Source organism: Pelophylax lessonae (genome assembly GCF_965119305.1).
Source record: "Pelophylax lessonae genome assembly, chromosome: 4".
In the NCBI taxonomy this organism is placed as follows: domain Eukaryota; kingdom Metazoa; phylum Chordata; class Amphibia; order Anura; family Ranidae; genus Pelophylax; species Pelophylax lessonae.
This window is the reverse complement of record NC_138771.1, coordinates 38816336-38841939: the sequence shown is the minus strand read 5'-3', so window position 1 is coordinate 38841939 and position 25604 is coordinate 38816336.

Below are 25604 nucleotides of genomic sequence, written 5' to 3'. Positions count from 1 at the left end.
GTTGTGGCTTCCAGAAAGAAGCTGGGGGTGGAGCTTTGAAGCAGAAAGTGCAGGGTCCAGAGGAGGACCAGAGGAGGGCTGGAGTCAGCTGCCAGAGTCAGCTGCCAGAGTCTTCTGAATGATGAGATCAAGGGAGGCAGGGATGAGAAGGTGCTGTGGCTGCACAGAGAAATGCAAGATCTGTAGGAGGAATTCTGTCCTCCTCTCTGTTGCAGACTGCTAAGACAGGGGATGGAGAAGCACAGGATCTAGCAGAGGAGTTCTGTTCTCCTTTCTGCTGCTAAAAAGGTGGGGCAGAGACAAAGGTGGTGCCGCAGCTGCCCGGAGAAATGGTCTGGCAGGCTGAATTCAGCCCTCAGATCTTGTGTTTGACACATGTGCTATTTATGCTCCAACTTGGAGACTCCCAAATATAAGAGTTAGCATCACACTTGACAGAAAAGCCTTAGTTTGTCAGTGGGGCTTACACACATATTTGCAAGTGTGTGCAACTTAAACCTCTGTTTTTAATGTTATACTCTGTATGCTCTGTACATAATGCACTCCAGAACTCTGCACTCTGTATGTAGCGCACCCCAGATCCAACTGGCCCTTTTAGAGCAATCATACTGCTTATGCAGCCCTTTGATAAAATTGAGTTTGACACCCGTGGACTAGAGGCTCAACATGGCTAGTTTTAGAGTAAGACCTATGCTAAAGATTAAAACTCGGTGTGCAGCAATAAATAATTTATACAGTAGAGATAATAGGATTTGATGTCTAATATCATTGTGGTAATCAAACTATAATGTGTTTTGGCAGTGAAATATTTTAATCAAAAATGGTTGGTCCAAATTTCTTTTATGGCATTCTGAACTGTAACAACCGACAATCTATGTATTTTTCAGTCATCTCTTGGACGAAAAAGTTCCATCAACCTCGTTCTCTGGAAACAAATCCTGATGTAATAACTTATTATCATAACTTAAATGTTAACTTAACAAAAACATAAGCATGAGTCAAGCGTAGCTTTATTTATAGGCCTATTGTATAGTGGGGAGTGCAGACATTAGCTCATAATGAATCGGGTGAGGGGTGCAGATGGGCAGCTATTTATAAGAAACGGAAGTCTTAGCAATGGCTCTCAGGATCTCTAGGTCAGAACGTCTGAATTTAAATCATTCATATTATGTAAGAGGTTTGGTAATGTGTACTGTACCAAATGCTGGGAGGAAACTTGATGCATAATTTGTCCACATCTCTTCCATAATACAGCCTTGAAGAATATTCTCATGGTATAACTCTTTGCTTGCCAGCATTGTCCTCATAAAGACCGTAAAGCTGACATATACATGGGTGGGGGTATGTTCTCAGAAATGCAATCTATTTCTGCATAAGGAAGTATGTTCGTGATGGTTTAGCATAGCAACGTTTGTATTTTTTAAAATCTACATGATCATTTCACTTTTTAGCAATATTCATGTATTTTAAAAGTGGAACTTTACTCAGAAAATGAAGTCCTGCTAGATGACTTCAGGCTGGCCCATTTGTTTAAAATCCAGTAATACCCTGTTTCACCCTGCTCTGCACATGCTCAGTTACTCTCTATTTTAGGCATTTTTAGGCACTGACAAGTTTGTAGAGGATGATCTGCTGACAGCCTTAGGGGTGGTTCACACTGATACGACTTGACTGTTGTACAACTGTCCATCCGACTTTGCCATGCAACATCGGTCCTACTTCCATCCAACTTGAATGAACACGATACGATTTTGCTTCGACTTTGAGATAGTCCGACTTGTCTTTTGACCAATCAAAACAATCCCAGTGTAACATTAATTCCCTTTCCTGCTGATGTAATCACCATGTCGGATGGTTAGGATGAGGATTAGACTTTGATCCAACTTCAATGATATTGAATGCTACTTGAATGATTCAATGATACTAAGCTGAAAATAGACCAAATGTATGAAAAAGTAAATGATCTGAAGCATCACAGCAACCACCTCCATCCCTAATATTGTATACAACGGGGGGGGGGGGGGGGGGGTGTAAGGATAGTGGGACTTTATATGATGTAGGTTGCTATTGCAGATATCCAAATGAAAATGAAAATAATAAAAAAAATAAAAATAAAATAGTTTCAGAATATTGGTTTATTTCTTGCTGCACGATAAAAGAATGGACCATGCAGCAATAATCAATAAATAGAATAAATAGAATCTCACATATTCACAGTACAGATAACGGTGTGTTTCCTTTATCCATATATGATCTTTTTAGTCTAAACTAGCCCTTATTTACAGAAAATTTGTACCAAGCTCCCAAAGAGTGGATGATAACTCCACGAAACGCGTAGAGCCATAAAATATGAAATATGAAGATTTATCAGGACATGGATTACATAATATGTATGAAAGATCCCATGAGCCACTGGATGTATTCTTGCTATGTATTTGATATATATATGCCTTTGTATGATATTTGTATCTGCTATTATGTATCTATTTATTATGTGTATATGCCTAGCAAGACATTTCCTTTACTACCTCTTGTATGTCCATACCTGGATTGTCTGTATCTTTACTGTGAATATGTGAGATTCTATTTATTCTATTTATTGATTATTGCTGAATGATCCATTCAGCAAGAAATAAACCAATATTCTGAAACTATTTTATTTTTATTTTTTTTATTATTTTTATTTTCATTTGGATATCTGCAATAGCAACCTACCTCATATAAAGTCCCACTATCCTTACGCCCCCCCCCCCCCCCTGTTGTATGAAAATAGACCAAAGTCGGACGAAAGTAGTGCAGGAACCATTTTCAAAGTTGGACTGACTTGTGTTGGACCAGTTAAGACAGCTCTCATCGTGAACCATTGATTTGTACACATCACGCCCCATTTGCTCCCAAAGTCGGCGTGTATGTCGCACCAGTGTGAACCAGGCCCTAAAGCGGAATTAAACCCTCCTTATCCTTTACAGCCAAGGAAACTGCTTTTGTTTTAATTACAACTGCCATGGTTCTGCGCATGTGATCAATTATGACTCCAGCCATTTGATGGTTTGACAGTTTAGTTGAGGACACAAGCAAATGTGACAGTTAGCAATCCCGGCATTCCAGTAATGTAACTGTTTTTTGAAACTGTTAAATCAATGGGTTTAGTTCCACTTTATGATTTAATGCTGTTTGGGAGGCTCTGGGCTTCGGCAAAATGACATGCCTCCAGCAAGAAGCAAGTTGTTATGGGTAAAGGTCCACTTTAAGTCAAAAAGACTACTGTATAAAACAAGCAGATTTATGAAATAAGCAACAGAGCAATTTCCAAAATGCAGTAGATCATAAAACCAAACCAGAATATGTTTATAAATGTCCTGCTATCCAAGGAGAGGTTACCTTTGGACTTTCTTTAAATAATAAAAATTTTATGCTTACTAGGGATGATCGAACTTTTGAAAAGTTTGGTTCGACCAGAACACCCGAATTTCCCGAAAGTTTGGTTCGAATTCCCGAATCCCATTGAAATCAATGGGACCCGAACTTCGGGAATCAAAAAACACAATTTTGAAGCCCTAAAACCTAATTCCCCTAAAAAGTGCCTAGGGTTCTGGGTCATGCCCCAGGGACTATGAATCAGGCAAAAAAAAGTTTGGAATTCTGCCGAATTTCGAACACCCAAAGTTCGGGTCGAACCGATGGTCGACCCGAACCATTCGATGATCCCTAATGCTTACCTGCTCTGTGCAATAGTTTTGCACAGAGCACCCTAATCCTCCTCTTCTGGTATCCTCTGCCATCACTCCTGGCTCCTTCCTCCTGCTGAGTGCCCCCATAGGAAGCCGCTTATTACGATGAGGAAAACCTGATACGATGAGGAAAACCTCTATTACAACTATGCCTCAGGGCCCCTGACAGAGCAGACAGGTAGCGCAGGAGTACAGAGTGGCACGAGTGCCTTTTGGTCTTGCTATCAGCAGGGCTGAATGGACTCTCAGGAGTAAGCAGGGGAAAGACCATCAGTAGACCGCAGCGGAGCAGGAATGCCAGATGGACACCAGTGAACAGGAGACAGGAGCAGGCTGGTACTGGAGATAGCGGACAGGCACAGACTGTTAGCAAACCGGCCGGGAGCGGCACCAGTGGAATATAGGCAGAGGCTCACAGCAGGCAGTCCAGCAGCGATGTGGACAGCAGCAAAGTCAGACAAACGGGGTCATACACAGGCAAAAGGATCAGGTGCAGATGCGTAGGCAGAAGCAATGTGAGGATGCAGGCCGAGTAGGTAACAGATCAGTAGAGCAGCAACAAGGGGAATAGGCAGAAGCAAGTTCAGGAGCAGTCAAGACAAGCCAGATCTGTAACAGTAGTCAGATGCAGAGTAACAGGTTTGCAGATATGCACGGGAATGCTGTAGACAAGACAGCACCTAAGCATAGCACAGGCTCAGTGTAAATAGATCACTTTGCGCCAATTTGAGCAACAGATACGCGCGTGAGCAATAGAAATGCGTCCTGCACAAGCACGTGCACAAATTCTATTAGCATTAACAGGAACACGAATTAGCCTGTGCTTATACACAGAATGCTGTCTAGAAGAACCATCCTGTCTGATAGAATGTCCTTCCTAACACCACTACCTGCATCCATAGACAAAGACAGCAGGGCTTGTCCCTGCCCCCCAGTCATAGGATTTGATTGATAGCAACAAAAGCCGATGGCTCCCACTGCTATCAGGATGCTCTGTGTTGAGGGAGAGAGAAGAGTGAGCCACTGCTCTCGAGCACTACCCTGGAATGAGATTGGGCTCAGGTAAGTATTTGGGGGGCAGGGTTCAACACAGAATGTTTTTTTTTTTTTTAACCTAGTGCAGAGAAAGCATTACGGTAAAAAAAAACTGTAGCCTTTAGAAACAAGCTTATGGTTGCAGTTGTTTTTTTTTTCTAAGTTAGAAATCAAATTTCAAGAAAAAAGTAAAAGCTGATCTTTTTTAAAGTACTGGAAAGGTGCTTCTCCCCACTTCTACCCCCCCCTCGCCCCCCTCCGGTATCGGGCGTGGTGATTCCTGAGTTCTCCTATTCCTCCAGGTAGCCCAGAACCATGATAAAATGCCCCAACCCATTGCTCAAGAGGAAATCGGGGAACATCTGAAATAAGTGATCCCGGAAAAGGCATTAATTTCATCACTTCCAGGTTCACAGCTGTCGTTCCCCTGCTACTGTAGCCAGGGAAGCAGCTAATAAAGCACAATGCATGATTTTCTGCCGTGGAGGGCAGGGGAGACATTGGGGTTCTAATAGACCTACAATGTCTTCATAACGAGGACTTATCATCCCATGCTCATGTTATCACTAGGGATGATTGAACTTTTCAAAAGTTCGGTTCGGCCAGAACATCCGAACTTCCCGAAAGTTCGGCCCGGATTTCAGAACCCCATTGAAATCAATGGAACCCGAACTTCGGTAATCAAAAAACACAATTTTGAAGCCCTAAAACCCAATAAATGCCCCTAAAAAGTGCCTAGGGTTCTGGGTCATACCCCAGGGACTATTAATCACACAAAAAAAGTTCTTAAAAATTGTCAACCCAAAAAAATGCGCAAAAAAACGCTAGCGTAAAAAAAAAAAAAACGCCCAGGTGTGTTGTTGCAGGCATATTAGTGTAAATGATTTCATTAGAGCAAGCATATATTTCTGCTACTATTACACCTATATATGTCTAGGTGTGTATATACATATAAGTATGTGTGTATATATACCCATATACACAAGTTCAGATGTTTTGCCTGCCTCCAAAAACCCCCAAAAAATGCCTGCAACAACACACCTGGGCGTTTTTTTTTTTTGGCGCTAGCGTTTTTTTGAGCATTTTCTTGGGTTCTTTGGAGGCAGGCAAAACATCTGAACTTGTGTATACGGGTGTATATACACACATACTTATATGTATATACACACCTAGACATACTGTATATAGGTGTGATAGGAGCATAACTATATTGGTGTTAATTATTTCATTAGCGCAAGTATTTTTTTCTGCTCCTTTCACACCTATATATGTTCAGGTGTATATATACACACATGGGTGTGTATATATACCCCCTATACACATGATGTCATGCCTGACTCCAAACATGTGCTCAAAAAATCACTATAGACGCATGCAGCCAAAAAGCAAGCTGACAGGGGCGAAGCCATATCCCTGCAGCGAAAGTGACACAAGAGAAACTATCTTTTCTCTATAGCGGTCACCCTGATATGGAAGTGTTTGGTCACCCTGCCATAGCAGTCACTGTCAGTTCACCCTACACTACATTACGGTCACCCTGATATGGAAGGGTTTAGTCACCCTGCCATAGCAGTCAGTTAACCCTACACTACATTACGGTCACCTTGACACTTCACACTTTCCCTACAGAAACTAAATTTTTGAAGCTAACTAAAGTGTAAAAGAGCACTCTAACTACACTAGATATCCCTTTCCTCACACTAATAAATGCTAAATGACACTTTTAAAGTAAAATTAACAGAACTGCTTCCACTCTCTTCCATGTCCAGTATAACAATGCTAGGAATTTGGCGGGGGCTATCTTATATACTGGGGGGCGTATTCACTAATGATTGGCCTAGGGACCCCCTAGTCACTCCAATCACATTCCTAGCATTCTCCTGCCCCCTCAATTGGCTTTTGCTAATGGTTCTGGTCCAATCACGGGCTTTTAAAGCCCATTTCCTGAACCATTGCATTTTGGTCGGTTCTGGTTGCCGAATTCCGAACTTTTTGGGCAAAAAGTTCTAAATTCTGCCGAACCTCGAACACCCAATGTTCGGGCCGAACCGATGATCGACCCGAACCGTTCGATCATCCCTAGTTATCACATCATTTAATTTTGTTTATTAAAAGTGGGCTGCCATGCTCTTAAAGTGCTAGTTTGGACTGACATGTCTCATTAAAACACATCTATCACATTGAGCTAAACAAACCCCCTGTATCACAATGTGTTATCAAAATTGGGTATTATATTGCGTTTTTTGTATACAAAAATGAATTTTAGTGTGTTTTTTCCTGACAAAATGCATTTTTCAAAAATTTGCAACGTAAAAATTGCATCAGCCACCATTTTATTCCACCAGGCCTCTGCTTTTGTAAAATAAATAATTTTGGGGGTTTAAAGTTATTTTGTGGCAAAAAAAATGCTGATTGTAATGTGCTAAATATTAAAAAAAGTTGCCCCGGTAAACAAGTAGTTAAACTGAAAGAAGATCAGTCCTTAAAAACGTATTATATTTTGGACATATTCATTGCTCCTTGCATTACCTTATGGAATAAGACCGGGTGTATTTCCATTACAATGTTCCTGGATAATCATAAACTTTAAATACATCCAATGTCTGCATCTGCAAAAATGGCCACATTGCCAATTCAGACTTTAATATATAAACTATTAGGACATGAACCTTGGACAGCACAATATTAAAATATGTTATGATTGCAGAAATTTGGCCCTGCTATAGAAGGATATTGAATATGAAAATACATTACACCCTCTTCTTCTTTTTATAAAACAGTTTTGCATCTAGGTTCTGTCCTCCTGCTAAATTAGTAATTGTAATGAGATAATCTGGTACTTAAATTGGAGGAATTATCAACTTGCTGACCAGGCCTTTTTCTGGCACTTTTTGTTTAGAAGTTTGAATTAGTATTTTTTGCTAGAAAATTACTTAGAACTCCCAAACATTATAGAGACCCTAGAGAATAAAATGGCGATTGTTGGAATTTTTTATGTCACACTGTATTTTCACAGCGGTTTTTCAGTCACTTTTTGGTGAAAAAAAAATGGCCTTTAATGAATTTTAATGCAAAAAAAAAAAACAATAGATAAACTAACTTTTTTGTGGTAAAATTGCGACAAACTACAGTGCTTAGAAATCTCCATAGGTGAAACTTTAAAAATATTTACAGGTTGCCAGTTTAAAGTTACAAAGGAGGTCTTGCCAAACCAATCTATTAACCTTCTACGATGAAGTGAGCTGCCATCTAGATAAAGGAAAGCCTGTGGATGTGGTGTATCTGGACTTTGCAAAGGCCTTTGACACCGTTCCCCACAAACGCTTACTGTACAAACTAAGGAAGGTAGGTATGGATCATAAGGTGAGTACCTGGATAGAGAACTGGCTCCAGGGGAGAGTCCAGAGGGTGGTGATTAATGGGGAGTACTCGGATTGGGCGGGTGTGGAAAGTGGGGTCCCCCAGGGTTCGGTCCTGGGGCCAATCCTGTTTAATTTATTCATAAATGATCTAGAGGAGGGGATATCGAGTACAATCTCAGTATTTGCGGACGATACTAAACTAAGCATGCCAAAATCTTCTATACAGGATGTGGAAACCTTACAAGCGGACCTAAACAAAATAACGGGGTGGGCAACTACATGGCAGATGAGGTTTAATGTTGATAAATGTAAAGTAATGTACTTGGGGGCCAGAAACCAGAAAGCAAGCTACTCACTAGGGGGGGAACCTCTGGGGGAGTCTAGGATGGAAAAAGACTTGGGGGTACTGGTAGACAACAGGCTTGGCAGTGGCATGCAATGCCAAGCAGCTGCAAGCAAAGCCAACAGAATACTGGGATGTATAAAAAAGGGGATTCACTCCAGAAATAAAGAGATTATTCTCCCGCTCTACAAGACTCTGGTCCGGCCACATCTGGAGTATGCTGTCCAGTTCTGGGCACCGGTCCTCAGGAAGGATGTGCTGGAATTGGAAAGAGTCCAGAGAAGGGCAACAAAAATAATTAGGGGAATGGAGGACATCAGCTATGAGGAAAGGCTACAAGCACTGAACCTATTCTCTCTAGAGAAGAGACGATTGAGGGGGGATATGATATCAATGTACAAATACTGTACTGGCGACCCTAGCATAAGGAACAAACTATTCAGAGTAAGGAAATACAACAAGACACGTGGCCACTCACTAAAACTAGAGGAAAGGCGGTTTAACCTTAAAGTGCGTAAGGGGTTCTTCACTGTAAGAGCAGTAAGGATGTGGAATTCTCTTCCACAAGCAGTCGTATCAGCAGGGAGCATTGATAGTTTCAAAAAACTATTAGATGGTCACCTTAGAGACCACAACATACAGGGGTATACAATGTACGGTTAAAAGCGGACACACACACACATCATAGGTTGAACTGGATGGACTGATGTCTTTTTTCAACCTCACTAACTATGTAACTATGTAAGAGCTTTAATTATTGCTCTTGTTATTATGTTTGCAGCGATACCTTATATGTGCGTGCGCCACCTATGTATGCTTTCTCCTCTAAAAAAATGTTTTATTATTTATGTTATTCCTTTTTTAATATATTTTTACATTACTTCTTTGATCTTTTTAGCACTTTTATTGCTGTCACAAGAAATGCAAACATCCGTAGTGATAGATATAAAACAAAGCAGGTCCTCATTATTCACTTGCGACCAGCCGCCGTCGATATACGGGGCAGGCCGGCAGGTTCCCGTGAATCGCCATCTGATGAGTCATCAGCTGTCAATGGGTTTCCCCGCAGACAGCTGAATAATAATAATAAAAGAAAAATTAAAAAATAAAGAAAAAACTCCCCCCCCCCAGTCCATACCAGTCCCTTAGGGTCAAAACACGACCGCACGACCGCTCAATTGTCCGTTAAAGTAACGCAGTGCCGGGGGGCGTGGTCTGGACATGGCCGGCTGAAGCTGCTCTTGCTGTGAGCTCCGTGCCTGTCCGTGCCTAACCTGGCTTGCATTGTCTGCCGACGGAGGGGATGCGGTCTGCGAGACGCCGGAGGACTAGGGGAACACCCGGGCAATCGTCTACCCCCCGCAGAGCACCGGTGAGAGGAGATATAAGTACTTTTTTCTCCCCCTCTCAAACTCCCGCCGCTGCGGCCAATATGGCGGCGCCCAGCTCCTCACCGCATGTCTCGGGGGACGTACCGTCGGCATCTCCGGCATCCTCAGCTGCCTCGGATGCACTTTCCACCACCCCAGCTGCCCTCCGCCCGAGTGAGCCGGAAACCTCCTCGTTTACACAACGAGGGGGGATAGATGACGAACTCCGTGCCCTGCTGCGGGCTCTGCCAAGCAAAGCAGACATCGAGGCCATAGTGGGCCGCCTCGAGACTGCTCATCAGAGGGCTATCCAGGAGGTCCGGACCGAAGTGCAGCAGGTCTCGGGTCGTGTGACTGCTGGGGAGACTGCCCTTGCAGCCATGGAACGCATGGTGGGTGCTCTGGAGGTGGTGCAACAGAGCCAAGTCACGTCCACCATGGCAATGCAGCTGCACATGGAGGACATTGAAGACCGCAGCAGAAGGAACAATGTGCGGCTCAAAGGACTTCCTGAGGCGACTGGCCCTGAGGACCTGCAGGAAACCGTCTCCACCATCTTTGCCCAACTTCTAGGGGAGTCTACACAGGTTCTCCCACAGAGAAATAATTATAAGAAAGGCTTGGGATGCGGGCACCCTAGACTTTGATGGAGCACCCCTGAAATTGCTGCCTGACCTGTCCCGGGCTACCCTCTATCGTAGAGCATTGCTGCGCCCACTGCTGGACTTGGCTAGGAGATCGGGGGCCACCTACAGATGGGGCTATCCCCTTTCTGTCACCTTTCGGAAGACTAACTCGTCCTTCACTTTGAGATCCCAGGCGGAACTCCCAGCATTGTTTGCTTTCCTCGAGTCGGATCCTATCCAAGTTCTGGATTGGCTGGTTTTGCTTCCCCGTCCGTCAGATCGCAGATCTGCCCCGAGTGGGGGCCCCTTCAGCTCCCCCCGCCCGCAGAGGTCTCGCCGGGGCTCCAGGCCGCGTTCTGCAGAAACCCCCAGGGAGCAATGAGGCCGCTGGTGTGCTTTGGCTACTGAGAACCCTGCTGGTTGTGCCCTTAATCCGACATTTGCTCTTCCTGCCTATCTCCCCCGGACTGTGGACTATGAATAGCCCCCTGCCGTCCAGTGCTTGTGGATATTCCCCCGGATGGACTTGTGGACATTGCTCTCTGACCTGGATTGGCATCTCGACTTGATGAGACACCCTTATGCACCCCCTGGCCTGGTGCTTGCCACTCGCCGGAGTGGTGGTTCGGCTGACTCCTGGGCCGCCCCCCCTTCTCCCCCCCAGGCCACCTACGTGAATACTCGATGGTTAAATATACTGTATGTTACTGCTGTTTCTCTTTTATACTAGGACTTAGAGCTATGGGATGACCCTCCAGGCTACGCTCTTTGGTGCACCTCTGGGAAGGTTCGGGGACACTGTATTGATATGTGGGGCCGGGGTGGAGGGGTGGATGGGGTGCATGGGATTGTTCTCCTGGGGGTGACTTGCAGTGATGCGATCCAGTGATAACGGGCTGCCTGGTCGGGAGGGGGGATCCGGGGACGAGCACCGTCTTCCTAGCGAGATGGTGTTCGCATACAAGGTAACGCAGGGTGGCCTGGATGTTGGTGGCCACTACATCATTGGGACGCCTCACTCGTATGGGGGCATCCCCTGCATTGTCACTCTGGGGCGTATTAGTTGTTATATTATACCGGGTTATATGACCCCAGTGGTGCGATTCCCCTGGAGGGACGGCATGGTTCTACCGTGCGGTCTCACCGGGGCATGATACACCATAGGGGTTTTGTGTGTTATTTACTCTTGCCTGCCTTTTGTCTGTCTACCTTGGCGTCTGCCGGGGTTACTTTACATTGCACTAGTTCTAAAATACTTAATGGGGTGCTCTGCTTGGTCCATCTCTGCGCCACGGTTTGCCGCGACTGGCTTGCTGCCGGATTTTCCGGCTTGGGTGCGGGGTGCGGCGGACTGGGGTGCTGACTTCTACCTCACATGCCCCTGTTCTCGTCCTACAGCTTCCGAGCTGATTTTCTGTTGCTTCCCCTCATTGTCATTATGTTGTCTTTCCCTTTTAGCTAGGTGGGCCGGACGGCCGGACCTGAACAGGTTTTGGTTGGTTCATCTCCACCCTCGACCCCCAGTAGGTTGGCACTAAGGGTGCTGGTCGCCCTGGTGCTAGTGCAGTATTTCTGCTCTATTAGTTTCCTCGGGTACTACCCACTTATCCCTGTCTTTGTCTACTGTTCGTCTTCCCCCCTTCTTCTTCCCTCCTTGAGGGAGCGTCCTTTCCCCCCTTTTCTCCTTCCCACTTTCCCCCCCCCCTTCTTCCACCCTTCCCCTCCATTTCTTCCGGCCTCCCTCCCTACCTCCCTTTCCCTTTCTTTACCTTTCTCCCTAGGTGGGTGGGGGGGGCGCGGTGCTGGGCCATGGACACCCTCAGGTTGTATTCCCTGAATGCTAAAGGGCTCAATGTACCGGAGAAGCGGAAAGTACTCCTGAATGAGTTGCGCCGCTCCTATGCTGACGTCCCCTTCATTCAGGAGACCCATTTCAGAGATAACCGCCTTCCGCTCCTTAAGAACAGGTTCTACCCCTTCTCGTATCACGCTACTAATGCCGTGGCGAAGTCCAAAGGTGTCTCCATCTTGCTGTCGGCCAGAATTCCGTGGAAGTGCGAGGCCTCGCTGCTAGACCCGGGCGGGCGCTTCTTGTTTCTCAAGGGGACGGTCTGCTCACACCGCTTGACGTTCGCCTGTATCTACACCCCTAACGAAGGCCAGGATGGTTTCCTGGCTGACGTTCTAGATAAGCTTGCCGACTTCCAAGTGGGTCAACTGATTCTAGGGGGGGACTTCAATATTCCCTTGGTCCCATCGATTGATACCTCCTCCGGGACCTCCTCGATTCCCCATGGCGTGCGGAAGCGCTTCTTGCAAGCACTCCACAATGCCCAGCTAGTGGATGCCTGGCGCCTGCAGCATGGTAGTGAGCGCGACTACACCTTTTTCTCTTCACCCCACAAAACCTACTCGCGTATTGACTTCTTTTTGGTACCCCACCGTCAGTTGCACGCAGTGCGGGACACGGAGATTGGTTCGATAACGTCTCCATGCTGTATGGCGAGGTGAGGGTGGGGGGACCAGGGTGTGGCGCCTTAGCGATTCTCTTCTGCAAAATCCCGAAGTTCATGCTGAAATCTTGCAGGAACTAACTAATTATTTCAGAGAAAACACCACGGAGGGCTGTGACCCGGGTATGGTGTGGGAGGCCCACAAGACCGTGATTCGGGGCCTATTCATCAAACATGGCTCCCGTATCAAGAAAGCCCGCCTTCAGCTCTTGAACAAGCTGCTGGCGGATATCCACGTGCTAGAAGCTAGGCATAAACGCTCGTTAACCAGGGATGACGAAAGGGAACTTTTCTCCCTACGACAGAAGGTGAAAGACCTGCTCTTCGCGAAGGCCAAGGCGGACCTTCAACGGTCACGTCAAGCCTTCTATTCGTCTGGAGATAAATGTGGTCACTTGCTGGCGACCTCCGTCTGCGCTCAACGTATGGCGAGTTATATTCCCCACGTTCGCTCCACGGGAGGGAGCAAGGTAGCTCTGCCCAGATTGATTGCTGAGGAGTTCCGGGCGTTTTATTCTGACCTATACAACCTTCCACCCCAAGCGGTCTCCTCGGCACATATTAAGGACTATGTGTCCTCGGCATGTTTGCCCAGTCTTTCGGTGGAGGAGAGGGAACAACTGGAGGCTCCGATCTCTCTACTGGAATTACAGGGGGTCTTGGGTTCTTTTAAAGTTGGCAAAGCCCCGGGACCGGATGGGTTCACCCTCCCCTATTATTCTACATTCTTCCAGATCCTGGGTCCCCACTGGCTGGAGTGGCTGAACCTCCTCGGATCTAACAAATCGGCCTTTCCAACCGACTCGTTGAGGGCACATATCTCCTTGATCCTGAAGGAAGGGAAGGACCCGGCTCTCTGTAGTAGCTATCGCCTGATCTCGTTGCTGAACATTGACTTGAAGGTCTTCTCCAAGATCATAGCGTCTCGCCTGGGCCCTCTTATGCCACGCCTCGTGCACCTGGATCAGGTGGGATTCATCTCCATCCATGAAGCGCGTGACAACACGTCCAAAGTGCTTAATCTCATCCACTTAGCTCAAACATCAAAGAAGCCTTGTGTCCTTCTGAACACGGATGCGGAGAAAGCCTTCGACCGCGTCAGCTGGCGGTTTATGACAGCCACGCTGCGGTCGATTGGACTTGGCTCCTCTATGTTATCCTGGATTGGCCACATCTATTCGAACCCCACCGCCCAGGTGAAGTGTAATGGGATCTTGTCGGAGTCATTCAACATCGCAAACGGCACCCGTCAGGGTTGTCCGCTCTCCCCTCTGCTCTACGCGCTCTCCCTGGAGCCCTTTCTCTGCAGGGTCAGAGCCAACCCTGATATTTCGGGGATATGAGTGGGGGACTTGGAGTGCAAGGTATCGGCCTACGCGGACGATATGTTGTTCTCCCTCTCTAACCCGGTGATCTCTGCCCCCAATCTCCTCCGGGAACTGGACCTCTACGGTTCATGTTCCAACTTGAAGATCAATCTGGGCAAATCTGAAGCGATGGGAGTGGCGATGCCACCGGCTCTCCTGTCGCAGGTGACTTCATCCTTGCCCTTCCGTTGGACCTCCGGGGCACTGACATATCTGGGCACCCGTATTGCCCCTGACCTCTCCTCCCTGTACGCCCTCAATTTCTCCCCATTGTTGGTTACCATCCGCCAGCTCCTGGCGGTGTGGTCCAAAGGTATTCACTCTTGGTTCGGACGCTGTAATTTGGTTAAGATGTCAATTCTCCCCAAGGTTTTATACCTTCTTCAGGCCCTGCCGATAAGACTGCCGTCGCCTTTCTTCCGACAGCTCCATTCCTTGCTCGTGCAATACATCTGGCGCTCCGGCTCACCGCGTATAGCTCGTTCCCTCTTGTCCCTTCCTAAGCGATGCGGAGGCATTGCTCTCCCCGATGTGATGAAATACTACCAAGCAGTTCATCCTAGCCGTCTGCTAGACTGGCGGCGTCATGGGGACAATAAACTGTGGGTGCAGTTGGAGCGGGCCCAATCACCGATTCCGCTGGGCAGTGCCGAGATTCGTGCCCACAATCCCTGAAATCACACCCGGCTATTGGGGTTACTTTAGCGGTAACGGCCTCCCTCCTTTCCAACCCGTCGGTGTCCTCCCCTACCTCCCCTTTATTCCCAGTGCTGGGTAACCCAGCCTTTCAACCAGGGACCGTGGAAAAGCAATTCCTTTCTCTTTTGGCTCGGGATCGGGGCGCGGCCACCCATTTTCTACAGGCAGACGGCTGGCCGTCAATTGCTTGCCTAACGGACTCCTCTGGTCCATATACTCTGACGTTCTGGCAGGCGGCTCAACTACGCCATTTCCTGCACTCTTTGCCCTCGCCTGACCTTTTTAGCCGGGAACTTACACCATATGAAGTTTTATGCTCTGGTGAAGGGACTCTCCCCCACACTTTATCGCAAACCTACGCCATACTGGTTACTCCTCCGGAAGACTTCACGCCTGCGTATATCTCCAAATGGGAACGGGACCTCCAACTGACGCTCTCATCGGCTCAACACGCTAATCTTTACGCCAGTGCTCTGAAGACCCCAACCTGTACGAAGTTGCAGGAATCTAATTATATGGTGCTGACGTGGTGGTATAGGGTTCCGTCTTTACTGAGTAAAATGTTCCCGGGTACGTCTAATCTGTGCTGGCGGTGCCAGGAGGAATGCGGCACTTTATTGCACATCTTCTGGTCTTGCCCCAAATTAAGGGACTTTTGGGTGGCAGTGGGCTCTCTCCTACCATCCATACCTGAAGGTCCATACCTGACACCCTGGCTTTCTACATCCTACAACTCTCCAGCATCCCCATGCGGAAATATAAACAGTCGATTGTGCCCCATGTACTGTCGGCGGCGAGGTCATGCATTCCACTCTATTGGAAGACTACACGGTCCCCCTCCATAGGGGACTGTATGCGCAGACTGGAAGACATCAACAAGATGGAGGACCTGACCCTTACAGCGCTTCATAAGCGAGATAGATATGTGAAGACTTGGGGGTACTGGAATGTGTTTCTCATCTCTGATAGGGGAAAGGCTCTGATGTGCCCTTGAGGTTCCCGCCGAATTGCGGTCCTTCTCTGGGAAACCGGTCCAGGTGTGGCGCCCGTTATCCCCCCGCCCCCTCCCTATCTGTTCCTCCCCCCCCCCACTTCCCTCTTTTTCCTTCCTCCCTTGTTCTCTCTTTTCTCTGTATCTCTTTCTTGCAGCCACCTTCGCTCTCCTCCTTCTCTGCCCTCCCCCTGGCTTCTCGCCGCCATACTGTACGGCTTTCCTACCTTTCATTATAGTTTCTTTATTCTTCAGGTGAAGCCGAATGTGCTCCTACTATGGGGGCTTTTTTTCCCCCAATACGGTGCTGTTGACATGTACTTTGTTGACTTCTAAATGCCTTACTATTCACTGTATTGAATGTTATCTGTGGTTTAAGTTGATTGACCCACCGTAGTGGGACGCACTGTAGATGTGTTCTCCTCTGTAGTCTTTTCCCTGCCTACAAAGGTTTCCGTTGTACAATTGTTTTCTCTCATGATTCTGCCTCCTCTGACACACCGCTAATGCATTGCGAGAAGTTTGTGCACTATGGTTGTTTTGTGTGTGACATGCTGTTATCCCCTTTGTTTATGTATCTCAATAAACTTCATATTTGAAAAAAAAAGTAACGCAGTGCCAAATCGCAAAATATGGCTTGGTCATTAAGGGGTCAAATCCTTCTGGTCCAGAAGTGGTTAAGTGACCCCCCTCCCCGGCACTATATTTAAAGGCATTTTTCATTTTTATTGTTGCACTTTAAGCATCATTAAAATCACTGCTCCTGAAAAAAAAATTGTTTAAAAAAAATATATATATATATATATAAATATATATATTCATATAGTGCAGTGCTGGGACAAGGTCATCTAGTGCCCAGGGCGAAGATACCAAAAGGCAACCCCCCCTCCCTCCCCTCCCTCAAAATGTATGAGCATTATGTGTCAGCAAAAATCCACTCCAAAAAAATCAAGAACTCATTTTACACTTGCCTCCTAAGCATAAATTCCCTTTGCAAGCCAAAATTGTCCCAAAACAAAAATTCCCCCTCTTCCAGTACAAATCCCTCTCGCAGCTCAAATCATTTCCCTCCCCAAATCCCCCCTCCTGCACAAATCTTCTACCCCTCAAAATTTCCCTTTAAGCGTAAATCAACCCTACTAGCACAAACCACCCCCCCCCTCCCCAATTCTCCTCTTCTAACTCAAATCCATCTCCCTAGTACAAATCCCCCCCCCCCCAAAAAAAAAATCACCCCTTCTAACAAAAATCTCCAATTTCCACTGCGCCCAGGGCAACCGTCCCTCTTGCCCACCCCTTGTCCCGGCCCTGTCCCCAGGGCAGTACCCAGGCCCCCATACCCACACACCCTTTGTTTTTGTCAATTACCTGCATATAATATATATATATATATATATATATACATATAATATATATAATATATATATATATATATATGCATATATATATGACTTCAAAATGAGCACTTTAGATTTTTCCTTCTCGGCTCCCATAGACTTCAATTGGGTTCACCATTCAGGTTAGAACATTGCCCTTGTTCGGGAGTTCTGCTGTGAACAGGGGCTGTTCGGCCCATGTCTACTGACAATGATGCCAGTAGTATGTATGGTCTTTTATTTCATGTATCTCATTGGCATTCATATTTAACATATCCAGGCTCCAGTGGCCTTTGTGTGATGCTAATAAATTCTTTTATAGATGTGTCAATTAACTAGACAGACTGCTTTCTCCAGACAGTTAACCACCATTGCCTTGCTCATCATGCGTATACAACTTAAGCGACATTTCCCATTCAAAGCTATAAATATATACATATGAACACATTCTGTATTCATCTGATGTTCTTACACTTGGATGGGATCGGAGTTGACTTCTGATTGACTTTGCTTGCTGTCTGGAGTTGTTCTTAATAACAACGACGCATCTTCATTTGCCCGCACCTAATAGAAATGCTTATGGTTAGCCAAAAACACGCCATTGGAAGATCAAATGAATCTTCTAAATAGACCAATTCTTAGCTGAACGCCATTAGAATGAATAAGGGGCTTACAGCACGGTATAGATTATCACTTACTCCGTGTGTGGAGATGGCAGAGTGTTTTACAGAAGAGAGCACAAATATGATACACAGCCTGAGCTGCGGCTTATCACCATTAAGTAAATGTGTGTGAGCAGTTTACCACTGATGACTTCATTTGCTGCTTAGTGATCCAAGTGATTCATTAATGTCACCCAGATCTCACTGGTGTTCACTCTGAGACATAGGAGGAATGGCACAATAGGAACGATTCTGTCTGCAAATTATTTGCAGTCTTGTGTCATTTAGGTTTTTAGGACCAAGATGTTATCTATAGAATTTTTATTTATTTCATTATTTATTTTAATTTACATTACAAATTCAGCTCCGGAAAGGTTTTACCCCCTTAATGACCAGGCCATTTTTTGTGATTCGGCACTGCGTTACTTTAACCACTTAAGCCCCGGAGGATTTGGCTGCTCAAAGACCAGGGCCTATTTTGCTATTCGGCACTGCATGACTTTAACGGACAATTGCGCGGTCGTGCGACGCTGTACCTAAACAAATTTGACGTCCTTTTTTTCCCACAAACAGAGCTTTCTTTTGGTGGTATTTGATCACCTGTGCGATTTTTTCATCATGCGCTATAAACAAAAAAAGAGCGTCAATTTTGCAAAGATAACAATATTTTTCAAATTTTTTATATGAAATTCCCCCAAAAAAATGTAAAAATCAAAATTTTTTAACATTTTAGGCCAATTTGTTTTCTGCTACATATGTTTGGTAAAAAAAAATCGCAAAAAGCGTATTTTGATTGGTTTGCGCAAAAGTTATTGCAGCTACCAACTACGGGAAAGATTTTTGTCATTTTTGTTGTTTTTTTTTTTTTTAACGAGTAATGGCGGCGATCTGTGATTTTTTTTTTTGCGGGACTGCGACATTGCAGCGGACAGATTGGACCCTTGACTGACATTTTTGACACTTTTGGGGTTACCAGTGACATTACTAAAGTAATCAGTGCTATACATATGCACTGTTACTGTAAAAATCACACTGGCAGGGAAGGGGTTAACTTTATTGGGGAAGGACGGGTTAAGTGTGTCCTAGAAGCGTGTTTCTAACTGTGATTGGATGTGGCTTGAGGTGTAAGAACAGAGATCAACGGTTCTACATAGCAGAACCGTCTGATCTCCATTCTTACACAGGGGAGAATGACAGGCGGCTTTGTTTACATTAGCCGCCTGCCTTTCTCCCGCTGTAACGGACAATCGCGAGTGACCGGCGGACATCGGGTCCTCCGGGCACACGCGCGGGGGGGGGTCCGTGAACGAGCGGGAGCGTGCCTCCGGCGGCGCGCGCTCGCTCCCTAGACCCTCACAGGCTAGCGACGTAGACCTACATCACTTTGCCTGTGAGGGGCTGACTGCCGATGTAAATCGGCGTGCGGCGGTCGGCAAGTGGCTAATGACCAGGCTATTTTTTTGTGATTCGGCACTGCGTTACTTTAACTAACAATTGCGCAGTCGTGCGACCGTGTACCCATATAAAATTGATGTCCTTTTTACCCACAAATCCCCTCTGCAGTTTTTAGATGTTGCGCTATAAACAAAAAAAGAGCGACAATTTTGAAAAAAAAAACACAATATTTTTTACTTTCTGCTATGAAACATGATTACCAATTCAGCTCCAGGAAGGTTTTACCCCCTTAATGACCAGGCCATATTTTGCGATTCGGCACTGCGTTACTTTAACGGACAATTGAGCAGTCGTCCGATCTTGTACCTAAATACAATTGATGTCCTTTTTTTCCCACAAATAGAGCTTTCTTTTGGTGGTATTTGATCACCTGTGCGATTTTTATTTTTTGCGCTAAAGAAAAGAGCGACAATTCTGAAAAAAAAAAAAAAAACTATATTTTTCACATTCTGCTATATAACATTCCCAATAAAAAAATGTATAGGCACATCACCTCCTCCTATCGTGACACACGCCCCCCCCCCCCGACCTCCTTTCTCCTTTCTTCTTTCCCCTCCCCCCCCCCTTTCATTCCCTTCACCATCCTCCATGTATATATCATGTTTTCTGGCATTGTACATTTCCATGTAATACATTGCGTTGATTTTGTATTGGCTGCCCACCACTCTGTTTATATCAACCAGGTCTGCTGCTCCTAGACCGTTAGAGGTTCCCGGTTCCAGGTTTAGTTACCAATTTATCTACCATTCACACCTGTGCACAATGTAACATACTTCTATAACACCTTATTTGCATTTTATTTACTTTTACAGCTGTTTGTTTTCTATATATTATAACTTCATTTTTTTGACCAATCCCGGGCTCTTCCGAGCGTCGAATATACTCCAACACATATATGGATGTATTTTAACATGAATATGTATGGACCAAACGGACTACATAACAACTGTACTATTATGCACTTACATGTCTATTTACACTGTACCACAGAGTATGTTGTTTAACTATAATCTGATGAACCACCTCGGCACTCCATCTTTTCTCCTTATCGTTATTTTTCTCCTTCTTTACTCCTTTCCCCATCTATCTTTCCAGGATGAGCAGACCGCTGTGTGTGCTGACCAGTGTTGGGGTAGTTACTCAAAAAATGTAACTAGTTACTAGTTACTTCTGTAAATTGTAATGAGATTACTTTACTAGTTACTGCATTTGAAAAGTAACTTCACTACTAGGGTTGAGCGGACACCTAGATGTCCGTGTTCGACGGGTTCGGCCGAACTTTAAAAAAAAGTCCGGGTCCGTGTCCCGGACTTTTACCGAACTTTTCCCGGACACCGAACCCCATTGAAGTCAATGGGGACCCGAACTTTAAGGCACTAAAATGGCTCTAAAACACCAAAGGAAAGGGCTAGAGTGCTGCAAATGGCAGCAAAACGTAATTAAGAGCATGGCAAGTGCTCTGCAAACAAATGTGGATAGGGAAATAACTTAAAACAACAAAAAAAAACAGAAAAATAAAACAATGTTCTTCTTCATCTCTGAAGGACGAGGCCCATATGGAGTAGGAGGGAGGTTGAGGTGGTGGTGGATGTGGCGGTGACATAGGCGTGCGCACAGGGTGTGCTGGGTGTGCCTGGGCACACCCTAATCACCTAGGGCACATAGCATTGCCAGTGAGGAGATGGGAAAGATCTCCCTGGGACCTGCTCTGCTCTATTTCTCCTTGCCTACAGGTACATGGCCCCGATACATTACTCTCCCTGCTGGCAAACACATGCATGTGTATTTCAACTTTGGGGTGCACACCTTAATGCAATAGGCTGCGCACACCTATGGGCGGTGTAGGTGGAAGCGGCGGTGGAGGAGGACCAGGGCCGGATTAACAGCATCATGGGCTTGGTGCTGAGGATTTTGAAGGGCCTTAAGGGCCGTGCCTTGCCATGCACCCAGAGGAGGAAGGGTGCAGCCATGCATGCCTAATTCAACATGGGATGCTGTCTCTGAAGCCCATAAACACATCCATGCATCGCCAACTGTCCCTCCTTGTCCGGCCTTCACGCTGTGTGGGGAGGTTCTGAGGGTGCTGCCTGGGGAAGCGAGCATAGAAGCCAGACTTCTGTGTTTACAAGTGACAGAAGAGCGGTAACAGTGAATATGGCCAACCCGGGGCCTATATAAAAGGTAGGGGCCTGGAGCTGCAGCTCCAATAGCCCCTACATTAATCTGGCCCTGAGGAGGAGGACGAGGTAGCCAACACTGCTTCTTTTCAAAAATTTTAAATGAGGGTACACCCCAAAAGAGTGAGAAAGAGCAAAAATGGAACAATGGGTGGGTAAGGTCGGTATCCATTGCTATTCTGCATAAGGTACGGAAAAGTCCCGTGGGATCCATGCCTGGTTCATTTTAATGAACGTGAGCTTGTCCACATTGTCTCTGGACAGGCGGCTGCGCTTGTCTGTTATAACGCCCCCAGCCGTGCTAAATACCCGTTCAGATAATACACTGGCTGCAGGGCACGCCAGCACCTCCAAGGCGTAAAGGGCAAGCTCAGGCCATGTGCCCAATTTGGAGACCCAGAAGTTGAAGGGGGCAGACCCGTCATTCACTACATGTAGGCGTGTGCACACATACTGCTCCACCATGTTGGTAAAATGCTGCCTCCTGCTAAGACGTTCCATCTGAGCTGCTGGTGCTGCTGTTTGTTGTGGCGTGCTGACAAAGCTTTTCCACATTTCGGCCATGCTAACCCTGCCTTCTGAGGTGCTGGCGGTGCCCTGGTTGCGTTGGCGACCTCCTCCTCCTCCTCCTCTGCCTTGTGCTTCCACTGTGGCCCCGCTGTCAGATGGGAATGCCAGCAGCATGGCGTCTACCAGCGTGCGCTTGTACTCGCGCATCTTGCGATCGCGCTCCAGTGAGTGAATTAAGGACGGTACGTTGTCCTTGTAACGGGGATCCAGCAGCGTGGCCACCCAGTAATCAGCACAAGTTAGAATGTGGGCAACTCGGCGGTCGTTGTGGAGACACTGCAGCATGTAATCGCTCATGTGTGCCAGGCTGCCCAGAGGCAACGAAAGGCTGTCCTCTGTGGGAGGTGTATCGTCCGTGTCCTCTGTATCCCCCCAGCCACGCACCAGTGATGGCCATGAGCTGGCCTGGGTGCCACCCTGCTGTGAACATGGTTCCATCTCCTCCTCCAGCTCCTCCTCCTCCTCATCCTCCTCATCCTCCAGAACTGTGCCCCTGCTGGACAATTGCGTCCCTGGCGTTTGCGTGTGCAGGAACCCACCCTCGGAGCCCCTTGCGAATGACTGCCCTGAAAGCCTTGGAAATGTTACCTCTTCATCCTCCTCCTCCTCCTCATCCTGTGCCACATCCTCTTCCATCATCGCCCGAATTGTTTTTTCAAGGAGGCATAGAAGTGGGATAGTTAAGCTGAGAACGGCGTCATTGCCACTGGCCATGTTGGTGGAGTACTCAAAACAGCGCAACAAGGCACACAGGTCTCGCATGGAGGCCCAGTTAAATTAAATAGCGGAATAGAAAATATGATCCAAAAAAAGTGTATGTATATCACACGTACACAACCACACTGGGCCCCAATTACTATTGTTTGTACCCCTAAAAGGCTAGATGAGGAGTAGGGGGAGTATGGAACAGGCAGCACCCTCAAACCTTCAGAAGTATGAGATGAACCCCAACAACTTGGAAAGGTGGATCTCTCTCACACGTACCAACACAGACTATCCCCCAATTTAACTGATCCCCAAAGGTTTTTGATTAAATAGCGGAATAGAAAATATGATCCAAAAAAAGTGTATGTATATCACACGTACACAACCACACTAGGCCCCAATTACTATTGTTTGTACCCCTAAAAGGCTAGGAGTAGGGGGAGTATGGAACAGGCAGCACCCTCAAACCTTCAGAAGTATGAGATGAACCCCAACAACTTGGAAAGGTGGATCTCTCTCACACGTACCAACACAGACTATCCCCCAATTTAACTGATCCCCAAAGGTTTTTGATTAAATAGCGGAATAGAAAATATGATCCAAAAAAAGTGTATGTATATCACACGTACACAACCACACTAGGCCCCAATTACTATTGTTTGTACCCCTAAAAGGCTAGATGAGGAGTAGGGGGGGTATGGAACAGGCAGCACCCTCAAATCTTCAGAAGTATGAGATGAACCCCAAAAACTTGGAAAGGTGGATCTCTCTCACACGTACCAACACAGACTATCCCCCAATTTAACTGATCCCCAAAGGTTTTTGATTAAATAGCGGAATAGAAAATATGATCCAAAAAAAGTGTATGTATATCACACGTACACAACCACACTAGGCCCCAATTACTATTGTTTGTACCCCTAAAAGGCTAGATGAGGAGTAGGGGGGGTATGGAACAGGCAGCACCCTCAAACCTTCAGAAGTATGAGATGAACCCCAACAACTTGGAAAGGTGGATCTCTCTCACACGTACCAACACAGACTATCCCCCAATTTAACTGATCCCCAAAGGTTTTTGATTAAATAGCGGAATAGAAAATATGATCCAAAAAAAGTGTATGTATATCACACGTACACAACCACACTGGGCCCCAATTACTATTGTTTGTACCCCTAAAAGGCTAGATGAGGAGTAGGGGGAGTATGGAACAGGCAGCACCCTCAAACCTTCAGAAGTATGAGATGAACCCCAACAACTTGGAAAGGTGGATCTCTCTCACACGTACCAACACAGACTATCCCCCAATTTAACTGATCCCCAAAGGTTTTTGATTAAATAGCGGAATAGAAAATATGATCCAAAAAAAGTGTATGTATATCACACGTACACAACCACACTGGGCCCCAATTACTATTGTTTGTACCCCTAAAAGGCTAGATGAGGAGTAGGGGGAGTATGGAACAGGCAGCACCCTCAAACCTTCAGAAGTATGAGATGAACCCCAACAACTTGGAAAGGTGGATCTCTCTCACACGTACCAACACAGACTATCCCCCAATTTAACTGATCCCCAAAGGTTTTTGATTAAATAGCGGAATAGAAAATATGATCCAAAAAAAGTGTATGTATATCACACGTACACAACCACACTAGGCCCCAATTACTATTGTTTGTACCCCTAAAAGGCTAGATGAGGAGTAGGGGGGGTATGGAACAGGCAGCACCCTCAAACCTTCAGAAGTATGAGATGAACCCCAACAACTTGGAAAGGTGGATCTCTCTCACACGTACCAACACAGACTATCCCCCAATTTAACTGATCCCCAAAGGTTTTTGATTAAATAGCGGAATAGAAAATATGATCCAAAAAAAGTGTATGTATATCACACGTACACAACCACACTAGGCCCCAATTACTATTGTTTGTACCCCTAAAAGGCTAGGAGTAGGGGGAGTATGGAACAGGCAGCACCCTCAAACCTTCAGAAGTATGAGATGAACCCCAACAACTTGGAAAGGTGGATCTCTCTCACACGTACCAACACAGACTATCCCCCAATTTAACTGATCCCCAAAGGTTTTTGATTAAATAGCGGAATAGAAAATATGATCCAAAAAAAGTGTATGTATATCACACGTACACAACCACACTGGGCCCCAATTACTATTGTTTGTACCCCTAAAAGGCTAGATGAGGAGTAGGGGGAGTATGGAACAGGCAGCACCCTCAAACCTTCAGAAGTATGAGATGAACCCCAACAACTTGGAAAGGTGGATCTCTCTCACACGTACCAACACAGACTATCCCCCAATTTAACTGATCCCCAAAGGTTTTTGATTAAATAGCGGAATAGAAAATATGATCCAAAAAAAGTGTATGTATATCACACGTACACAACCACACTAGGCCCCAATTACTATTGTTTGTACCCCTAAAAGGCTAGATGAGGAGTAGGGGGGGTATGGAACAGGCAGCACCCTCAAACCTTCAGAAGTATGAGATGAACCCCAACAACTTGGAAAGGTGGATCTCTCTCACACGTACCAACACAGACTATCCCCCAATTTAACTGATCCCCAAAGGTTTTTGATTAAATAGCGGAATAGAAAATATGATCCAA